The 21,680-nt window shown below is 34.4% G+C and overlaps 1 protein-coding gene across 1 annotated transcript in view; it reads right to left on the reverse strand.

Annotated features, from left to right (window-relative positions):
• The window catches only part of LOC145247422 (uncharacterized), a 443,795-nt gene that overhangs the window by 36,527 nt on the left and 385,588 nt on the right, over window positions 1-21,680 (reverse strand). The gene's annotated exons all lie outside the window — the stretch shown is intronic.

Below are 21,680 nucleotides of genomic sequence, written 5' to 3' on the forward strand. Positions count from 1 at the left end.
ATGGAGTGACTTATAGAATCGCTTACACACGACTAAAAATGCCAACAATATTATTGGTCAATGACGACATGTACTTCCATTTTTTATTTGTTTAAACCATTGTAAAATATCATATTCATATCGCCAGCACTCCTATGGCAGACTAAGATAGAGAAATCGGAAAGGGTGACCCAATTATATTAGTGCACTGGCCAAAGAGGGCGATCTTTCGCTTTTCTTCATCACGCATCAATTTAGAACTTCAGTGGGTGACGTCATATTCTAACGCCTAGCTCTGCTTCTAATTTTAACTTCTAATGGAGTTTTCTATTCTAATTCATACCTTATGGAAAAAATACCGTTTTAAACTATTTTTCACACTCTAGTATTGACATATTGCCTCAAAGTCAGGGAAGAATATCACTAGAAATTGTAAAGTTGAACATAGCAGGATATTACGTTTCGAAATTTTTTAGTAGAGGATGGGTTATTCATATTATTTGAATTTTTCCGATTGCTGTTCTCATATTTAAGAGTAAGTGTCCGCAAGGACTCGTGGCGCAGTGGTTAGAGTACTTGGAAAAATCAATTATTAAATTGGCATTCTCCTGAAGATTGAAGGTTCAATTCTCAGCGTGGGCGAGAAAAAAATATAATTGCGAATTACTTACAACCTTTATTCAGTCATGGCTGACGGAACGAGAGCATGCAACCTCAGTGATACTTCATAAAGTGCCATTCCTGAGTTCGACCAGAAACACATGAAGAAGTTAGGAGGTTACATCGACCGAAACCTTGTGAAAATGGCACTCAAGATTAGAATAGTAATTATAAGAATGCAAATAATACAAATAGCAGGATATAATCAGAAATGTTAGATTGGAACATTGGCATTTAGACAGAACAGTACACCACTAGCAATATTAGATAAGAACATGGGAAGATATCACTACTAAATGTTAGAATTATCTAACATTTTGGAAAAGTGTTAATAGTTGCTTATGTATTTCGTTTCGACTGAATCAATAAAAATGATTTTTTTTTTAATTGTCTTCATCAAATTTGTTATTTTACCTTTGGGTTTCCTTTTGTACGGTTCAGTTTCGTATCAACATCTTTCCAAGCAATACATGAAGCCACTCAACGTAAGATGTTAATGTTTGTTAAGAATAAACATTGCAGGAACTCGTATAAAGTTACAAATAAAATCTGAAAAGCAGATTTTCCATAAAAGATTGCTATGAAAATGGGTGTGTAGCGAGAAACTATAATTGGTAAATCGTCATCTCATCATCTATCAATAGTTCGCTTTTCTCACGAGTTATGGTTGATTCCAGACATTTTGTGGGTGGAGTAAAAAATAGGATCACTTATCTAATTGTCTTATGTATTGCTAACATGGCTACCTGCCCTTGCCCAGGAGAATAGATATATTTCTTTTTATTAATAACAATTGATTTTCTACTTTTGTCACACACGAGGTAAATCTTGCTCTAAAATTAATCCAGGTAAAACTTACAAAAAAAAAAGAAAAAACAAAAAAAAACAAATACGCGTTTATTTATTTATTTATTTATTTATTTATTCATAAATAATGTTCATAATTTTTACAGGTGAAACAAGAAATATTGACACTTGCAAAATAAGGAGTTATTATTTGGCAACATATCTAACGGAGAACTATGGTAAGTTGTGAAGCGACTTGTTAAAGAATAAATGTACGGGTAAAGATCGCGTTAAATTTTAACAAAAATGTAGGCGAACTAAGTTTTAAGATATAAGTAATCTCCCCTACCCATTCCAACCCACCTCTGTCTCTCTCTCCATATATATATATAAAATATGGCTGAAAAATAACTTTTGGACGCCATTTTATACAAATAGTCAGCTGAAATAAAAAGGACTGCACAGCGAATGAGAAAAGATATCCAGAAATATCGGAAAAAGAATAACTGTCATGTTCAATCAGACGTGCTTGAAGAATGACTTGCTGCCAAAATATACAATTATTTACATATATACATATATATATATATGTGTGTGTGTGTGTGTGTGTGTGTGTGTGTGTGTGTGTGTGTGTGTGTGTGTGTGTGTGTGTGCGTCTGTAAATTATTTATCTATCGCATTTGTGTAACGGTAGATTAATAAACGTCCTCTGAATCACTCAGCATCAAGCGCTACATATAGAGAAGACGTGTTATGTATATACCAATATGTTCATGAAACTCTCCTCTATGCGGGGCGGAAATACAGCATGCACCTGACAACACAGTCAAAAACCAATGTTCACGAAGGTAAAACAACAACACTTGACAAAAAAAAACAAAAAAAATCTAGCTGATGTGGAGGCTTTGCTCACCTTTGTACCTCCTGCACATGCCCCTTATCTAGGGTTCTAGATGAACAAAAGGCTCTTCATCATAACATGGAAGAAAACCTAACCTCACATGCAACTCCGGAAGAATCTGATGCCGCTAATGATTCGGATGATTGCAATGCATTCATTAATTATGTTAACACTAACATCAGTGCAGAATTATAAAGAAAACAATGTAAGTGCAGTAAAACTTTGTCTTGTTTCTTTAACTTTATTTAACTTTATTATTATGCTTACAAGCAATAAGGACGCATTTTATTATTCTGACAATAATTATCTTTACATCACAACCATAATCATTGTTGAAATGCACATGATATGATCTGATAGCTTATCTGTTACATTTCATTTTAAAACAAACGACCATGGCTAATAGGTCTTGAGATATACGGGTTACAAAGCGATATACGGGTTATTAGGTCCTGAGATACGCGGGTTACAAAGAGATATGCGGGTTATTAGGTCCTGAGATATGCGGGTTACAAAGTCGCGAAATCAGAACCCTTTTTCTGACTTTTTCTTTAGTGGCACTTATTACCGTGTGATTCTGGGAGCCTCAATCCAAATTTAGTCAGAAAAAAACATTTAGACTAAGGGAATATTCACTTGTGTTTATGAAAAGTAAAAACATTATCGTTTCCTTACTTTTATTATTTATTATTATTAGAATATTTATTTATTTATTATTATTATTATTATTAGAATTGAACTCGCCTTATTCTTTGCTCATAACAATATATGTGCATTCGTTATGTTATTCTTTCCCCTCATCTATTATTATCAGTTATTAACAAGATTAAGATTGGGTCTTCCTTTCTATGCTAATAAAAAGAAATTTACATATTTAATTATTGAAGTCAACCGAACACACGATCATTCAATTATATTATATAGCTTAAGCGTCTGTTCAGTTTGGTGCCTTCTTTCCATCGAGTAGGCGTCAGGATTACGGAGAACTGTTTACTTCACCGTTCTAAGGAAATTCTTGGGAGATATAAATTCTAAACTTTTAACTTGAATATGTTTTGGACTTTTTTTAGATGAGGATTGATTATTCGTATTATTTTCATTCTTCGGACTACTGTTCTCACTTGGAGTGTTATTTTCACAACGTTTCAATCGATGTAAAATCCCACTTATTTCAGGTGTATCTTGTCGAATTTGGGAATCTTTCTGTCGAATTAATATGTATAAAAAAACAGTTGATTTATTTGTTTTTTGATCGTTTACGAATGAGAACGTAGCAGAGCGACTGACTGCGTTACCCTACTATAATTGTCTCTCATCGGCAAGATCACAAAATATGATCATAATTGAGAACGTCATGCATTAGGTTGGTGTAAAAATTATGTCATTTTTGACGTTCAATTATATATATAAAAACGACATTGTTTTTGCACCAACCTAATAAATGGTTACGTCGATAGTGGTGAGAAGATAGGGCGTTCGGAAATGTAACAGCATATATTTCCGCCTGTATTTGATTACGAATGTCTCGATAGCATTTGCCTCTATAATCCCATAGTCTGAGATGTTATCTATTGCACCAGTATCGCGGCCCCTGATAATGTCTGCATCTTATTCACTTTGTTCTATGCTTGTGTTTTTATATCTTTATTTCTTTTTGTCGGTTGCTTTAGTGGTTTATTTTTTACGGGAACCACTTTTGTTGGAACCGCCTTTTGTCGATTTTCATTGGTTGTTTTTCAAGAATTTTATTGGCTGTTTTTTATTTCAGACTTTTTCATTTACTTTTTTTAAACAATTTCTGTTGGCTCTTTTTTTCTTTCGAGTATTTTCATTGGCTATTTTTAAGCTTTTTCATTTGCTCTCATCTCTTTGAACAATGTTCATTGGCTCTTTTTATCGTTTGACTTTTTTTTTAATTTTACTTTATTTCTTCCAATTAAAGTATTCGGTTAGTTTTTCCTTTGGTCTTTTAGCATCGTTTTTATATACTTTTTCTCATCTAATCATACAATGTTTATTATGGATATAAACAACGAAAGGTCAGACATGTATGACATCAATGACCTAAGATGGCTGACATTGAACGACTGCCGCTCTCTTTTTCCGGGTCAAAATGATGAGGTGCGGTCAAAGATAATCTAGGCAATCAATCTCTCTCGGTTTTATTTCTGTGTCCAAACACAGATTTAATCAAATCTAGAACGCCAAGGTTCTATCAATAGAAAATATAGAATCCTTGATGAGAAAATAAGAATGGATCATAATCTTGAGGTGCGTCCACTTCATTTGCACGATAAACACCACACTCAATAAGTTTCGGGACGATAGATTTTTTTTACACTAAAGGGTTGATGGCAATCTTCTGTCTAATAAAACAATGCCATTCTGAATACAGTCTGGTGCACTGCAGTATATACTGTGGCTATACAGTTCGAAGCTGGAATTGGCTTTCCGAATGAAGGCTTGTGCGAGCGATAAGGAGATCTAGGTGTACCCAAATACTAGGATCCCTCTCTCGGCGTTGCAGACAAAGTCCGATGGAAAGGAAAGCCAATACGATCGGAGCCAGCCCAGCTGCGGAAGTTGCCGGAAAAATGATGCTGTGCTTCATTATCCGCTTATAAAGACTCCAACCCGGAATTTTGTCGGGGTTTACACCCTTAGCTTTTGCCTTGCCCAAAGCACCCACAAGGCCAGTGAACTCTTTGCCTATAGCAGATGAAAATTTGAAAACGACATCATTTTTGCACGGTCCGAATAGATGGTTAAGTCGATAGTGGTGAGAAGATATGACGTTCGGAAATGTAACAGCATATATTTCCGCCTGTACTTGATTACAATTGTCTCGATAGCCCTTGCCTCTATGATTCCATAGTCTGAGATGTTATCTATTGCACCAGTATCGCTGTCCCTGATAATGTCTGCATCTTATTCACTCTGTTTTATGTTTGTGTTTTTATTTATTTTATTTTTATTTTTTATTTTTTTTTTTTTGCGAAAATAACAGAGATCCTCGTTGTAGTTATGGTTGTATCAAAATTAAAGCGAAATCCTTCAATGATTCTTCTTAAAAAAATAAAGAAAATTTAGAAAATATTTTTCTTAAACAGTCATAAGTACAATGAGGATCCCCGTTATTTTCGTTAAAATTGGAAATATATTCAAATTTTCACGGAATTCCTATTTCTTTCACCCGTTATTTCTATAGAATTCAACTATTCCCGCTATTTCTATATGATTAATCTATTGGCGTTATGTCTATAGGGTTTCAACTATTTCCTTTATTTCTATAGGATTTCGCTATTTTTATAGGATTCAACTATTTCCATTAATTCTGTAGAATTTCTCGCGGTTTCCACCAATGGAAACCGCTCGCCAAAAAGGGATTCCAATTCAAAACGTAATAACCCTAACCCTAACCCTTCAAAAAGTACTTCGACGTGAATAATTATCCTGAATAGTACAATTCTCGCTAGAATAATATTCACAACTTCTCCAGCTTTAAATTGATATGACACACGAATACAAAGCTCAAACAGACGACTCCCTACAGCACTTTAAAGGCACGAAAATAAACACAAAACAAGAACAGGAAAATTTAGAAAATATTTCTATTTTTATCAAATTCTAAAGGCTTACTTTTAATAAAAGCATGGGAACCACTCGAGAATAAGAGTAAAAGAGACTTTTTATTAGACAATGAACGTCACCACGAAAGGACAGGAATCAAATGGATGAGAGGAACGGAATGTTACTTAAGAGGAATTTATTTTTTAAGAAGAGTGCGTAAGAAGTAGTTGTTTACATTGGACTTAAAATGACTATCCTTTAGCGGTTTGATGCAATTTTTTTCCACATATGGCTTTAGGAAAGACATTTTGTTCATGGAAGCTTCGTTTGATCTTTGGTACAGAGAGAGAAAGGAAAGTTCGGTTTTGTAATTGGAGCTAGGCGAGTTCTTGCTATGAATATTTTACAAGGTGGTGGAGTGATTAAAGTTCCGCCAGAAGCCGACCACGAACATAACGATATAGCAGAAAAAGGCTGGTAACATCTATTCTGTGCGATTGTAGGAAAGAGAAGAGATTCATGAGATTTCAAAGGTGACATTAATAACGAGTGAAGTACGCGTGGTCTCCCGTGAGTACACAGCATACCACCAGTAGATGAGTGCAAAAAGGACTGGTATATTAGGCAGGCTTACTGTCACTCAAATTTTAGTGAAAAATAATAGCAATTGTTAGCTAGAAGTCAATGGCAAGCTGCTGTTGTAATGATGCAAATTAATTTGCAAAGATTATCGAAAAATGTGGAGAGTACTGTTGGGAAAGTTGTTTCACTCAGAAACCAGGCTACACCACTGGTTCTTGTCAGTAATTTCTGATTATGACTTGCGGGAGAACTTTTTGTGAATACAAATTATATTATTATAATGGCGGTATCCGTGGAATTTCTCTACAGTGCATTCTCTACAGAAATTTGTTACTGTTACTACTTTAAAAAAAAAATGGATGTCTGTTATGGTCAATTATATTTTTTTAATTAGTTTTTCCGTAAAAATAAATGTTATTGTCAACTAAACAGCATTTAATTCTTACTGTAAAAATAATTATTACCTAAATATTATTTAACTAAATAAAACGAATGGCGATTTTTGAATGATATTTAATTGATGATCCATTGCTTTAGTCACATGCAGTAAAATTTGATTTGAGAATAATTTATTTTAAAAAGCGACAAAGTTGATTTTTTTAGAGTAACAACATCTTATTAATCACCAATTCAAGTTTTAATGATTGTCCGATTTCATTTTCTTAAGTGTGTGTGCAAGATGATAACTTATTAGGTTGACACAAAAATGTTTCTTGACATGAAGTTGAGCGTCAAAAAATGACATTATTTTTGCACCAGTTAAATACCTACGTACATGAAATAGTTTGGCGTTGTAGTACCATCATTGGCTAATACAATACAAAACGGTACAAGTAAACTAAATACCTCTTTTTTACGCTATGCAACAATGTCTGAAAAGATATGTAACATATTATAAATTTTCGAATTAAATTAAGATAAAATAAATCAAAGTAGAACAAATAGTAATTGTCCTCGTGATCCAACGGGGCAGGAGTATGTCCTGTATATCAGTAAACTTATGTTCATCATAATTGTCATCCGGGAAAACGCCGTGTTAATAATAAAAATATTTGTTCACTTTGTTTTATATTTCCAGCTTCCTCGAATGACGAATCGCTTAGCTCGGCAATGTACGTATGTGTTCTCTGTAAAATGTTTGGAACATGCGAACATACATCTTGCCTCCCACTGTCACGTGACTCGAACACTTAGCATTAATCCCGAAATATCCTGCTATTTGTGGAATCCAATTTTCAACTCAGTAAGCATCTCTTTTCTTTCAATATCGTCTTACCGTTCGATATTCTCTGCGTGAAAATGCGTCAAGTACGCCTTTTAGTTATGTTCATATCTGAGTGATGACTCGAGATTTAATTATTTTAAGGTGAAAGTAAAAGATTCGTGTACGAAACAAGCACTTTCTATCAAACGCACATAAAAAAAAACACAGCAATCCAAACTTCACGAAGATATGCAGTCCTTCGTGAGGAACGGCACAATCACGTTGACACATCGTTTCCCGTTAAATCACCGGAGTTAAGCAATATTAAACCTGGTCAGTACTAAAATAGGTGACCATTTGGGAATTTCAGGTTCTGTGTATGCTCTCCACTCATCTTGACATTGTTTCCTGCCGTTCTGGACTTCTCTTTGCCATTGGACTCAAGCAATTCTCATTCAGGCGAGATGTGATTGGAGATTGCGCAAATCTCCCCTCACAATTTCAACGCGCAGCTGCCTTTATTGGTAGTATCCGTTGTCTTATGAGACAGAACGGAGGTTTCCATTCCATGGGTAACATTCTCTTAATCTGATTACCAGAATTGTAGGAGTGTAAAATTTTTTGCTTTCAGCGAAACATATATACACAGTCTGTAGATTTGTACGTGGATCATGGACGAAATTGGTCCAGGGGGGGGTCGGCTTTGAGTTAATTTACAGTGTTGCAAGTAAAAGCAGCAAATCTAAGTTAGTCTGTAACTGACCCCTTAGATAATACAGCCAGGCACTTTTCTATTGGTGAATGCTGATGTTGCATTAGTTGGCTACTACTACCAAGTCACTATTGACCGTCGTAATTCGGCTACTATTTCTGAGTCACCTTTGACCGTGGCAATCCGGCTACTACTTCCGAGTCACCTTTGACTGTCGCAATCCGGCTACTACTTCTGAGTCACCCTTGACCGTCGCAATCCGGCTACTACTTCCGAGTTACCTTTGACTGTCGCAATCCGGCTACTACTTCCGAGTCACCTTTGACTGTCGCAATCCGGCTACTACTTCTGAGTCACCCTTGACCGTCGTAATTCGGCTACTACTTCCGAGTCACCTTTGATTGTCGCAATCCGGCTACTACTTCTGAGTCACCTTTGATCGTGGCAATCCGGCTACTACTTCCGAGTCACCTTTGACTGTCGCAATCCGGCTACTACTTCTGAGTCACCCTTGACCGTCGCAATCCGGCTACTACTTCCGAGTTACCTTTGACCGTCGCAATCCGGCTACTACTTCCGAGTTACCTTTGACTGTCGCAATCCGGCTACTACTTCCGAGTAACCTCTGACTGTCGCAATCCGGCTATTACTTCTGAGTCACCCCTGACCGTCGCAATCCGGCTACTACTTCCAAATCACCTTTGACTGTCGCGGTCCGGAGGCTATTTTCATGTCAACTTAGGCGCAGTCTGGAGATTTCTTCCATGTCAGCTTTAACCGTTGTAATCGAGCTACTACTTTCAAGTCACCTTTCGCCGTCACGACTCGGCTACTAATTATACATCTTCAGTTATCTCCCCGACTCTTTTATCATACTGACAATAGGACCGGTGTTATTGCAGTGTAAATCACCTCGAGTAGAGCACAACGAAGTGCTTGATCAAACCATCGCGATCTCCTTGTTAGGAAAGTATTACCAACTCGAAGGATCTGATATCTTAAATTGATTATGATGTTGCGGTGTGGTAGGTGGTTCAAAGCTTGATGATGTGTCTGTTAAAAAGTGTTGACAATGCTATATGCACGGCGACTTACTACAAAACATGGATCGTTAGATTTCAGTCATAAACAGTAAATAAGCTCATGCCTAGAAATGAGATGTGAACTCGAATGTTCAACAATATATACCAGGTACAGAAAAATTCAAGATCTCAGTGTATATATATATATATATATATATATATATATATATATATATATGTGTGTGTGTGTGTGTGTGTGTGTGTGTGTGTGTGTGTGTGTGTGTGTAATCGTGTCTATCTTTCTGTCTGAGGAACGGCCTCTATCAAACACCTTTGTCAATTTCTTGTCCACAGTTTTGAAACTTGTGATACAGGGTGTTTACCATGTGGAACAAATTCAATTTGGTCTTTAGCCGGTAAAAATAGCTGCTAAGGTGTCAAAATTGGAAGCAAAAATAGAACTTGACAGGCGTAAGTCGACTTAAAGTGTTCTTATACGCATGCGCATTTATATCGTTATGGCATTTTGGGAGTTTGTTAATTTGCAACTATGAACGAATGTGATTTGTTAAAATAAAATGGTAAGCAAAGTCTACATTGTTAGTGCAATTGTTTTATGCATTACTTAAATCTAAATCTCATGTATGTCTAAACGATATTCTTTTACCGATCAATTACATTTATACCTTTTAAATGCTATTTTTAAAGTTTTATATGCGTCTGGATATAGAACGAATAAGGCTGGAAATTTATGTTTTGGTTTCGAATCTACCTAATGACACCCAAGTCATATATGTTTTTTTCTTTTGAATTTACTACTAGATAAAATGTACAATATAACAATGGATAGAGAATTGACTCTATAATAAAACATATGTAATCTGCATAAATAAAATATCATATTTAAGCGTATCTTACGACTTGGCATTGCCGGGGAAGGCACTACCATATATATTGGTAAAATATAATAAGCAACAGACAACTTTATAATAATAAATACGAAATCCTTATAAATTAAATATCATATTTAAGCGTATCTTACAGCCAGACAACGCTGGACGGCCTGCTGGTACACACACACACACACACACACACACATATATATATATATATAATTATTTTTTTACTATAATAATTAAATACGTACAGACACTAGTGTTTCATCCTTTCTTGAATTTTCAGTGCAGGGTGTCAGAATTAATACCAGTCGAACGATTCGAACTCCGCAACACGAGACATCTCTGGCTCGATTAGCGAAGACCGTATAAATTCGGCTACCATTAACCGCGTGAAATAACGTTGAATTTAAACATTTGACTTTTAAATGCTCTTTACGTCAGTCAGACAGTGATCTAATCGTTATACGATGATCTATGCATAAGAGCTAAATTGACCGAATTTAATTCAACTGAAAGTGCTCAACAATAAGAAACGTATTTCTTAAAGGGCTGTCATAATATATATATATATATATATATATATATATATATATATATATATATATATATATATATATATATCATGGGGAAATATGTTTATTCAATTATATTTCACCTTTTATTCATACTAATCCTTTAATTTATGGAGCTCGACGTAACTATAGAGCATATACAAATAAATGGTAAAAAGTCTATATTCTATATTTCAAGATGTTGTCCATTTTACTATTTCTTTCGTTCAGCATGTTAAAATGTCCAATTTAAGAAAATATATAAACTGCGCCAATCGCTTTATTGCAGATTAGTAATTTATCAATATTTTACTAAATATACGTCACAACAAAATGAAAATTATATCATCAAACGATTGCTTTAGTGTTAGTTATTTCCAAAGATTTTATTCAAATCCATGCGATATTCACGAAGTTATGACATTTTATTTTTTATCGTGGAATTCCCATTGTCGATCGCTTTATTGCAGTTCTCTTAAAATGTTGTTCCAGGGCAAAAATACAATGTCTTCTCATGCGAACTTTATTTTTTATTATATTTTTCTGCCAAGGAATAATGAGAAAAACACATCCTAGGTGCTAAGCCTCAAATAAATTAATTATTTATCGACATATCCACCATTTCTAAATAACTTACCCCCCCGGGGGGGATGTCAATTGTTTCATCTCAAAAAGGTGTTATGACCCTAGCAATATCAATTATGTTCTCCACAAGTCATCTTTTGAAGTAAATTGCTCCTCTCCCTCATAAACTACTATTTTTAATACTGACCAGAGATATTCAATGGAGGTAAGGTCTGGAGAACACGGTGGTCAGGTCATGAGAGTTTCTCCAAAGAAGCCTATAGATTTAAGGAAGGCTGCAGTCGCGCTAGCAGAATGGGATGATGCATTTTGATGCATAAAAATCATCTGAAAGCGACGTAACAATGGTAGGTCATCTAGCCACGGTGACAAATGTTTATCCAAAAAGCCGTGTATACATTGCTGGTAAGTTTTACATGCTATAGAACTCAGAATGGTCCAACCAACTTATCCCTAATGATTCCCGGCCAAAACATGATGACTCCACCTCCTCGTTAGCGTAAAGGGTCGGAGTCCCGTTCGAGTTCCAAACTTTGGCCCATCCATCCGGACCATCAAAAGTAGCACGGGTCTCATCTGTAAATAGGACACGTTGGAAATCCATTTTCATGTAATTCTGTGCCCACGCCTTTCGTTTTTCCATATGTTGTTTGCTCAATGGAGGCCTTGGAATAGTTTTAATGTTCCTTGCCATCTCATTCAACACATTACATCGGCCCTGTCTGGATCTTGGATCAATTCCAGCTCTTGCAAAAATGGAAGCACTGGTTCTGTTTGGGTTTCGGTTTAACTTCCCTACGAATTTTCCGAATATCACGATGTGAAAGATTTCTCCTGATGCCGTTATCTTTTCTGGATTTCGTGTTTGAGTTGTCACGAATGATGCCAAGTTCTTGGAGCATTTGCCAACTCCATAGCTAAATCTTTGATGAGCAATCCTTCTGCGAGTCCAGCAACAATCTTTTCCTTTTCGATAACCGTTAATCACCCCCTTTTTTGGCATTTTTAAATACCTGCAATAAAGAGATGGACAGCATAAATTACTCGATAATAAATAAAATGTCTTAAATTCGTGAATATCGCATGGATGTAAATAAAATTTTGGGAAATGACTAACCTTGAAACAGTCATTTGATGATACAATTTTCATTTTTGTATTGCGTATATTTAGTGAAATATTGATATTTTACTAATCTGCAATAAAGCGATTGGCATAGTTTGTATATATATATATATATATATATATATATATATATATATATATATATATATATATATATATATATATATATTGTGATGCAATATATTCTTAAAGTTTTAAGAAGAATAAGTGGAGTCATAATAAAAAAATAATGGAATATTACTAAAAGATAGAAAATTATAACATGAGTTCGACCGATGCATATTCAAGCGTAAAACGACGCCGGATAACGTTTAAAATAAAACAATTATTAATTATATAAAATTTTAATATGACAGTTTTTATAACTCTTTGAATGGGTCTTACATATGAGAGCTTTTTTTGGGGGGCGTGCAGAGCAAGGATCTACGCATGATTACACTCAAGGATTCTCAAGCATTTAGGTGGTGTTTGGAGCAGGCCTTGTGTACGATGCGAAAGCAGCTACCAGAATACGCCTCATGTGGATGACAAATGGATGACTCATGAGCGTCAGGATGTACTCTGTAAATACCTGAATGCACTCGTTAATATACTTTCCTTTCAGTGACTTGCGAAAACATACAGAACTGATTGTCGAAGCCGAATCTCCAACTGGTACAAACAGAATCAACCAATGATTCGAAACTTCCTGGCTTTGCGTACTGTAATGTATTTAACTCAGTTATCCATATAAATTGTAGTAACGGTTAAGTCCAAAACTTCAGTACAGAAAGTTAAGACGCTCGCTTTACCTAAATATGGAATAGAAGTCAGTAAACATGTAACGAAATACGAAAATATATGGAAATACTTTGTTTAAAAAAATATTTTAGTTTTAACACTTCTTCTATCATGAAAGGAAAAGAGAATTGTTTAAAATATTGGTCTAGAATTTCTTCTATATTAAAAAAGCAAAAATAAAGAAAAATCTGTATGATGTATGTACCTATGACGAAACAAAAATATCATATTCGAAAAATCATATAAATTGATTAAGTAGTTTTATTTTTAAATGAGAAAATCAAATTTTATGAGTACTAAAAAGAGTCTGTCTTGCTCGCCATTTTAAAAACCAAGTAATGAAAAATAAATAAAAGTAATAAGAAAAAATAATAAACTTTCATTTTTTACATTTCTGCTAATAGTTTTTTTTTTTATTTAACACTTGTGTTATGACAAAAAATAATGACAATTTTTATTATTTATATTGCTATAAATGGCGTCTTTTTGAAATAATATATTTATGTTTTTCACAAGTTTTATCACAGAATTTTTTTTATAGATAATGCATGAAAGTTTTTTCTTAACACTTTTGTTTTAATCAAAACAAACACTTATTTTAACCATTTGTATAAAAAAAAGTTTCTGATTCTTTATTATTTTTTTTATCGTTTTATGATAAAACAAGAAGTGATTTCATGTGGTTCCGATTTTCGTTTCATGCTTAGTGACTTCCATTTCATATTTAGGTAAGTCGAATCCACTTCCGGCGTCTTAACTTTGCATACTGAATTTTTGGATTAACCTTGATAATTTTGTCATTACTAGGACTAGGACAACAGCATATTCTTTTCATTGTTTTGAGTTTCGTGTATATATCCGTTGATATCTTATATGTTTTTATATGGAGTGATTCTCGGTTGATTAACTGTGTCTAACTGTGTCGGTATATACTCGAGAGTCAAAACAAGGAAAAGAATATGTTTTTGTCATAGCCCTAGTCATTACCTACTTACCTCAGTATTTACCTACGTACGTTATTGGTTATAGTATGTTAACTTTCTTTAATTTTAACGATACTTGCTGCACAACTTTTAACCGTAGAATAACGGGGTGAAATCAAAGTGGGGCATTGTTAGGAACATCCCGTTCTCTTTTTTGTATGTGTAAGAAAATGTGTGTCTTGTTATCTCCCATCATTCGTTTTCTGTTAGCCCTGATAGAAATGACTCGAGGTGTGGCCCAACTGGATGCTATCTGGATGCTATCAGCTGAGAAAGAAATCTATGTAGAAAAAATTATTTTCCCTATCGTCTCTTTTCCCCTTCTGCACTTTTAGCCATTTTTTTTTTTTTTTGGCAAAGGTTTTAGTGTTTGAACAATCGCCAGAACAAAAGAGAATACGAATTTCTTTTTACTTCTTTCTCGCATTTTCTACTAAACTTCATAGCTTTCTGTCTGTTGAAATCTTTGAACCGAAACGTACATAGATATGGAACAGTGTGTGTTTATATATATATATATATATATATATATATATATATATATGTGTGTGTGTGTGTGTGTGTGTGTGTGTGTGTGTGTGTGTATGTGTATATATATGTTTATATATATATATATATATATATATGATTAGTTTTGGGGGGGGGAAAAGAAATCTAGCAGAGTGCTCAATTAAAAGGAAAATCCGAAATGTAAGAGCGTATTTATATTTTGTGTACAGAAAGTTATTAGATGAGACAAAACATTGGTACCGTCGGTTTCAAGAGCTTGATAAGGATACCTTAAACGGTCCTTATTATCGGGCTTGAAACCGACGGTACCAATGATTTTCTCATCTAATAACTTTCTGTACACAATATATATAAATATATATATATATATACAGCGTGTATATATATACAGTGTATATATATATATATATATATATATATATATACAGTGTATATATATATATATATATATATATATATATATATATATATAAACCCTGTGTATCGCTATATTGTAGGTCAGTATTTGTTTAATTTTGAAATTGCTATGGAACGAAGAGAAGTGAAATTCGGTAAACTGGTAGAGCATAACAACTGATAACTGATTTTTTGCGAATTTTGAACAAATATTTTGAAAATTATGCTATTTTTCTATTTATGACAGATTTCCCAAAATGCCTAGAAAGGATCTACCGGCAGCTAGTGAAAAGGAACGTATTGTTGCAGGCCTTTCAGAAGGTTAATCTCTCGTAAATCTAGCCAAGGAGTTTAGAAGAGATTGAAGAACCTTGTCTTCATCCGCTGAAAATCCAAACATCAAATCAAGAGATGACAAGCACACAAGAAATTCAGTTTCTGCTCGTGGTTAGAAAAATTCGCCGTCAACTTGTCAAGCAGCCGAGCAGCAACACTGCTGCTATACTTGACAAGGTTGGAATACCTTACTTGTCCAGAAAGACACGCTGCAATGTCTTAAACGAAATTGCAAGAAGTATTAAGACCATAGCAAGACCTGTTTTAAACCAAACTCATAAGAAAAAATGGCTTGGACTCACGAAAACCAGCTTTGAAAATGTTCTTTTTACCGATGAGACTAAATCAACTCTTGATGGACCAGATGGGTGGGCTAAAGTTTAGAGTCCTTTTGGATCTCCTACCTCTCATTGATTCCGTCGTCAACCAGGAGATAGATGTGTCATCTTTTGGGCTGGAATAATATGCGATTAACTAATTGGACCATTTCGAGTGCCAGCAGGTATCAAACTGACAAGCCAGTCTTATATTTTATTTTTAAATGAGCATTTGTCACTATGGCTTGATGACCTTCCATTGGCGCGTCATCGCAAATTGATTTTTATGCAGACAATGGGCTATTCCATTCAACCAAGGATACGACATCCTATCTGAAGTTATTAATCATTAGTGGAGAAAATTTGATGACATGGCCACCTTGTTCCTCACATATGAATCCAATTGAGCAGCTCTGGTCAATAAGAAAGATGGACGTTCATGAAGAAGGTGTTCAATTTTCGTCGAAAGATGAACTTTGGAGGGAAATTGACATCATCAGTTGACGAGAAGCTATTCAAAGTGATTTTGAAGCATGTGGATTAATATGTTGATAAATAAATATTTCCTTAAACAAAATGTGAAATTCGTTGTTGTTTTTTGGTTGATATTGTTACGGGATATTTTTTCTTTCATATAAATAGAAATATGAAGTTAGAATATTGTGTTATTACTGAAAATATACATTTTAAGATATTTGCAATAAAATTAGCAGAAAATAGAAAAATTGGCATAACTTTCAAAATATTTGTTTAAATTCAACAAAAATCAGGAAAATAATACACCTTGTTATGCTTTTTCAGTGTAAAAAATTTCACTTCTCTGCGTTTCATAGTTATCCTAAAATTAATATTAACCTATAATAAAGCGATACACATGATTTATAGATATATATGTGTGTGTGTGGATGTATTTGAGAGCAGGAAAGAATGTGTTCGAGATTAGAGTGTTCGGAGAATCGGGATTCAGTCATGTTCGAGACGCGTGTGACGCCACAAATGCTTGGAAGTACCGCGTATAAATATTTGGATTAAAAATGAAAGCGAATCTAGCCTTTTCCTTTCTCATGTCCCTTGCGACGGAGTCTACAACGTTTTGGGTCCGTTAAAATGTACCGACAGCGTTAAGAAAATGTGTACAACGTTACCCGTATATATATATATATATATATATATATATGAGAGTCATTTAAAAGGTAAAGCCTCCTACTTTTTAACAAAAACAATATTGAAGAGCTACGAAGACGGGTGTTGTACCATTAAAACGACTGACATTTTTAGCTGTAGAATATCTTTTTTTACATAATCATCACCATTCTCAGTGCACTTTTGCCAGGGATGGGGTGGCTGCTGTGCATTGGCATCTGTAGAGCGTTTTGCCACTCACACGTCTATCGGCACTCTGAAATCAACGAACCCATCTTCTAACTGTGCTGGCAACAACTGTATCGTCTTTGTAGACGTTCAACAGGTTGTGGTGAATAGTGAAAGGTCCAACTATTTTCTGCATAACAAGTTCTTTTTTAGCATCTCACACCGTCAATATCTGCAACATAAAGATGTAACTTTAAGATCATAGATGCATAAGTTCAATCATCATCATAACATAATTTGCAATCTCCTCTGGGTCATTTCTTTTGCTATAATGCGTTTGTCTGTTAGATCTAGTAGTCTCTGTCAATTTGCTGTTATGCCATTCCAGTAGTTTAATTTCAAGAACTCAACGTTGTAAGTCTTTTCATACTCACTGTATTCCTTCTCAAGACTAAGTTCAACAGGCATCTCCTGTTTTCCCCCATAATGATCTTTCGTTCTTATTAGTCTTGTTGTTTCTCGAGCGATTTCCATAAAAAATGGAAAACTAGAAAATTTGTTTTAATTTTTTTTGTCTGTATTTTTTTTTTTTTTTTTTTTTTGTCTTCAACGACATTTTGTCCTTTATAACCTCTGTTCCAATGATTGAAAATAGCCGACGATATCCGAATTATTGAATTTCAAACGATTCTATTTCGGAAATCCATCATTTGAACTCAAAAAATCATTTCCGGTTACGGATAAAATTTAATTAGATCTTATTGGATATTAGAAACTTACCAGAAACGGCAGCCATATTGCCGTCATGTCAGTTCGTTTCTGTGGAAGCGAGATTAATTTGAAGGGAGCAAAACGACCGCTGTCCACACCCCGTTCTCAGCAGGCAACCATGTAAATAGTTTTTGAATTCAAAATCAATTCATTCACTAAATTAAATTACATAAATCCTGTATGTATACTATACTTGAATAATATACTTGAATAATATATCTGAATATTTTATTTTTCAATTTTCTGCTACTTGCCTGAAATGAATTGATCTAAAAATACATTTCGTCAGTAATCGGTCTCTGTAAAGATATTTTGACAACTTGGTTTGTTTTTAATTTAAAATGTAATCAATCAATTATATGTAACATTCAGATGTTTGCCTAAAGCTGTTATATATATATATATATATATATATATATATATATATATATATATATATATCCTGGTGAAAATCATAAGACCATTTAAGAAAGTAAGTGTTTACGCATATTATCGAATTTTTAATCAAACAAATGGTTGAAACTATTGCCAAAAGGGAAAATATGATGGGAAAAAGTGAAATCTACTTCATTCGAAACCTTAACCCTGATCTAATAATTATTTTTTAAAAAACAAACATTTTCACCTGGTCAAAATGATAAGACCACTAACAAAAGGCAATTATAAATTACTAAAACGGGCCTCAGTATTTAGTATAGCCTCCATTATTACGAATTACTTCAAAAATTCTATTCGGCATGCTTGCGACTAAGTTTTTTATCAGTTCCGAAGGAATTTTATCCCATGTACTGAAAACTGAATCAGAAAATTCCTTTATCGAATCATACTGGGTTCTATCCTTAAACACTTATTTTGCCATCCATCCCCAATGATTTTCAATGGGATTGAGGTCCGGAGGACATGCTGGATGATCTAACAATTCTATATTATTTGAAGAAAAGTATTCTCGTGCTTGTCGAGAAGTGTGTATCGCAGCTTTGTATTGCTGGAAAAACCAATTTCTTCCACACCGACGTGGACCTTCAGTCCTGATAGAAGCATTTTCAAGCATTGAAATGTACTTCAATAATGTTTGCCGGCCTTTCACTACTTGCAACTTTAGGGTCCTAGCTGACGAGAAAGCACCACAGATCATTAAAGACCCTCCTCTACTATGCCGAGTCGAAATAGTCTCTTTGGGCAAATTTTTATCATGCCAATAGTGTTGAAATCCATCTGCACCATCCATATTAAACTTTTTCTCATCGGAGAAAATTACATTTTCCCACTTCTCTTCATCCCAAGTCTGGTATTTGACGGCATATTTAAGTCGGTTAGTTTTATGCTGTTCAAGAAGACGTGGTTTCTACAGTCGCTTTAAATGATTGAAACCCTTCATTTTCAGATGCCTTCTGGTGGTTTTAGGACTACATTCTGCTGTTGCTTGGCTTTTCAATCGACTTGAGCTTATACTGGAGTTTTTTTTTAAACTTCTTCTGATACGGCAATCCAGTGATGGGGTTATTTTATTTATTTATTTATTTTTTTTTTTTTTTTTTTGATCGGCCTGGACTCTTTTTGTGCCCAAATTGATCTGGATTTCTTAAAAAAATTGTGATGACCGTTTTGCTAAAATTCACTTCGTTTCGAATGGATCCATGGGAGAGTCCACCCCTATTAAGCTCAAAGATCCTTCCTCTCTCAAACTCTGATAATGGTTGCTGTGTTGCCATTTATAATTTAGTAAAATGTTTTTTTTTATCCACTAACCAGTTGCTTTTAGTAACATAGAAAGCTTTTCGTACTCATTTTTTCAAAACTAGCCGATTTTATTAAAGTGGTCTTATCATTTTGACCAGGTGAAAATGTTTGTTTTTAAAAAATAATTATTAGATCAGGGTTAAGGTTTCGAATAAAGCAGATTTCATTTTTTTCCATCATATTTTTCCCTTTTGGCAATGGTTTCAACCATCTGTTTGATTAAAAATTCGATGATATGCGTAAACGCTTACTTTCTAATGTGGTCTTATGATTTTGACCAGGATTTATAAATTACTAACTAGCTCTACCTACGTATTGGGCACTTTTGAAGTAAATACTTAAAGTTTACGTATAAATCTATACTTTCGTATATTAATTTTATTTGAGTAAATGAAGTAGTTATATATATATATATATATATATATATATATATATATATATATATAATCACGCGGAGAAACATCCGAACGAAACCAGAGTATCTGTTAAAAATACAGCCGTGACAATTCTTGGAGTCCCCTGTTTCATTAGTGAGGAGAGCATTGAGACGATTATGCCTCAATATGGAGAAGTTGAAAAAGTGAATCCAGTTCGGGGTCCTAAGAATATTATAATAGGCGATTATAGGGTACTACTAAGGTAGATCGAAAGGGATTTAATAGCATCCCAGCCCAGTTAGGTTGCGAGGGCTAGTCAATGTCAGTCATAGTGGAAGAGATGAAACCTCACTGCTATAATATAGGAGGATGGCAATAATGGTCTTGTCGAAAATACCACACGTAACTTGGAGGCAAAATAGCAATGTTTGGTGAATTTTTCACGTATTGTCCCTAACCAAGGTAAACGAATATAAATTGGACATTTAGCCGCCATCTTAGTGTTTATATGAGAAAAATTTTTATTTTCCTTTTTATGACGGAGTTAATCACATCAAGAGGGGCCCATTATTGGACAAAGTATTGGTGATCGTTTTTAGTTCTTCATCCAATTTAGATTGTGAACAAATCATGAGAGCACGATATGTTAAGGTCCAAATCAAATTATACTTTCGTTTGTTAGGGAAATAAACCCCAACGTGTATACAGCCCCGTAAACGTTGGTTTACGGTAAATTGATGTAAGATAATTTAATGGAGTTTTCGTTATCAATACATCAAGGAAGGTTTAAGTAGAATTGGTTTCTCCCTCATATACATACTTTAATACGTGATGCATTTTGTTGAGGAAGGTGAAGAATTTGTTTGCCTCTGTTTGATTATTGAATAGGCAAAATGTATCATATACATATCGAAAGTAGGCTAGCAGTTTTATGGGTCCAGATAAAAATTGTTTCTCATCGAAACCCACAAATATATTCGCCATTATTGGTCCAAGGACTGAGCCCATTGACACGCCATCTATTTGCCAATATATTATCGTTTAAACTGAATTCAACCGATGATATGGCAAATTTCATTAGCTCAGTATATATATATATATATATATATATATATATATATATATATATATCAGCAAAGATGTGTGTATGTATGTATGTATGTATGTATGTTCGCTTTTTTGGTATGCCTGTAAAAGGCTTTTTCGTCGGCCTTCTCGCTTGGCTCACTTCTTCTTAAAACTTTTTATATCACGTCTAAATGATAATATATACGACTTAAGAACGGGGATCGCGTGTGTATTTAATTTGCCCGACTTTCACGCGCTATTTTTCCCAGATATTTCGATCGCCGCGTGTTTCTTTCGCTTTTCAGTATAAAACACGCGAAAACTGGCTTGCAGCCGCGTCATGCTTCAAGGTCAAACATCACGCGACTTAAGTTTCTCACACCTGTAAATTTCATTTTATAAACGTTAAATTAAGATGTTTTTCATTCCTCTTATCTCGTGGCCGAGATGGTTAGGTCCCAGGGTTTTTTCCATTTCGTTTCCACCTTCACGTCAAAGGTTCGGGGTTCAAGCCTAC

Source organism: Euprymna scolopes, chromosome 25, assembly GCF_053919585.1.
Source record: "Euprymna scolopes isolate OS-2025 chromosome 25, ASM5391958v1, whole genome shotgun sequence".
NCBI lineage: Eukaryota > Metazoa > Mollusca > Cephalopoda > Sepiida > Sepiolidae > Euprymna > Euprymna scolopes.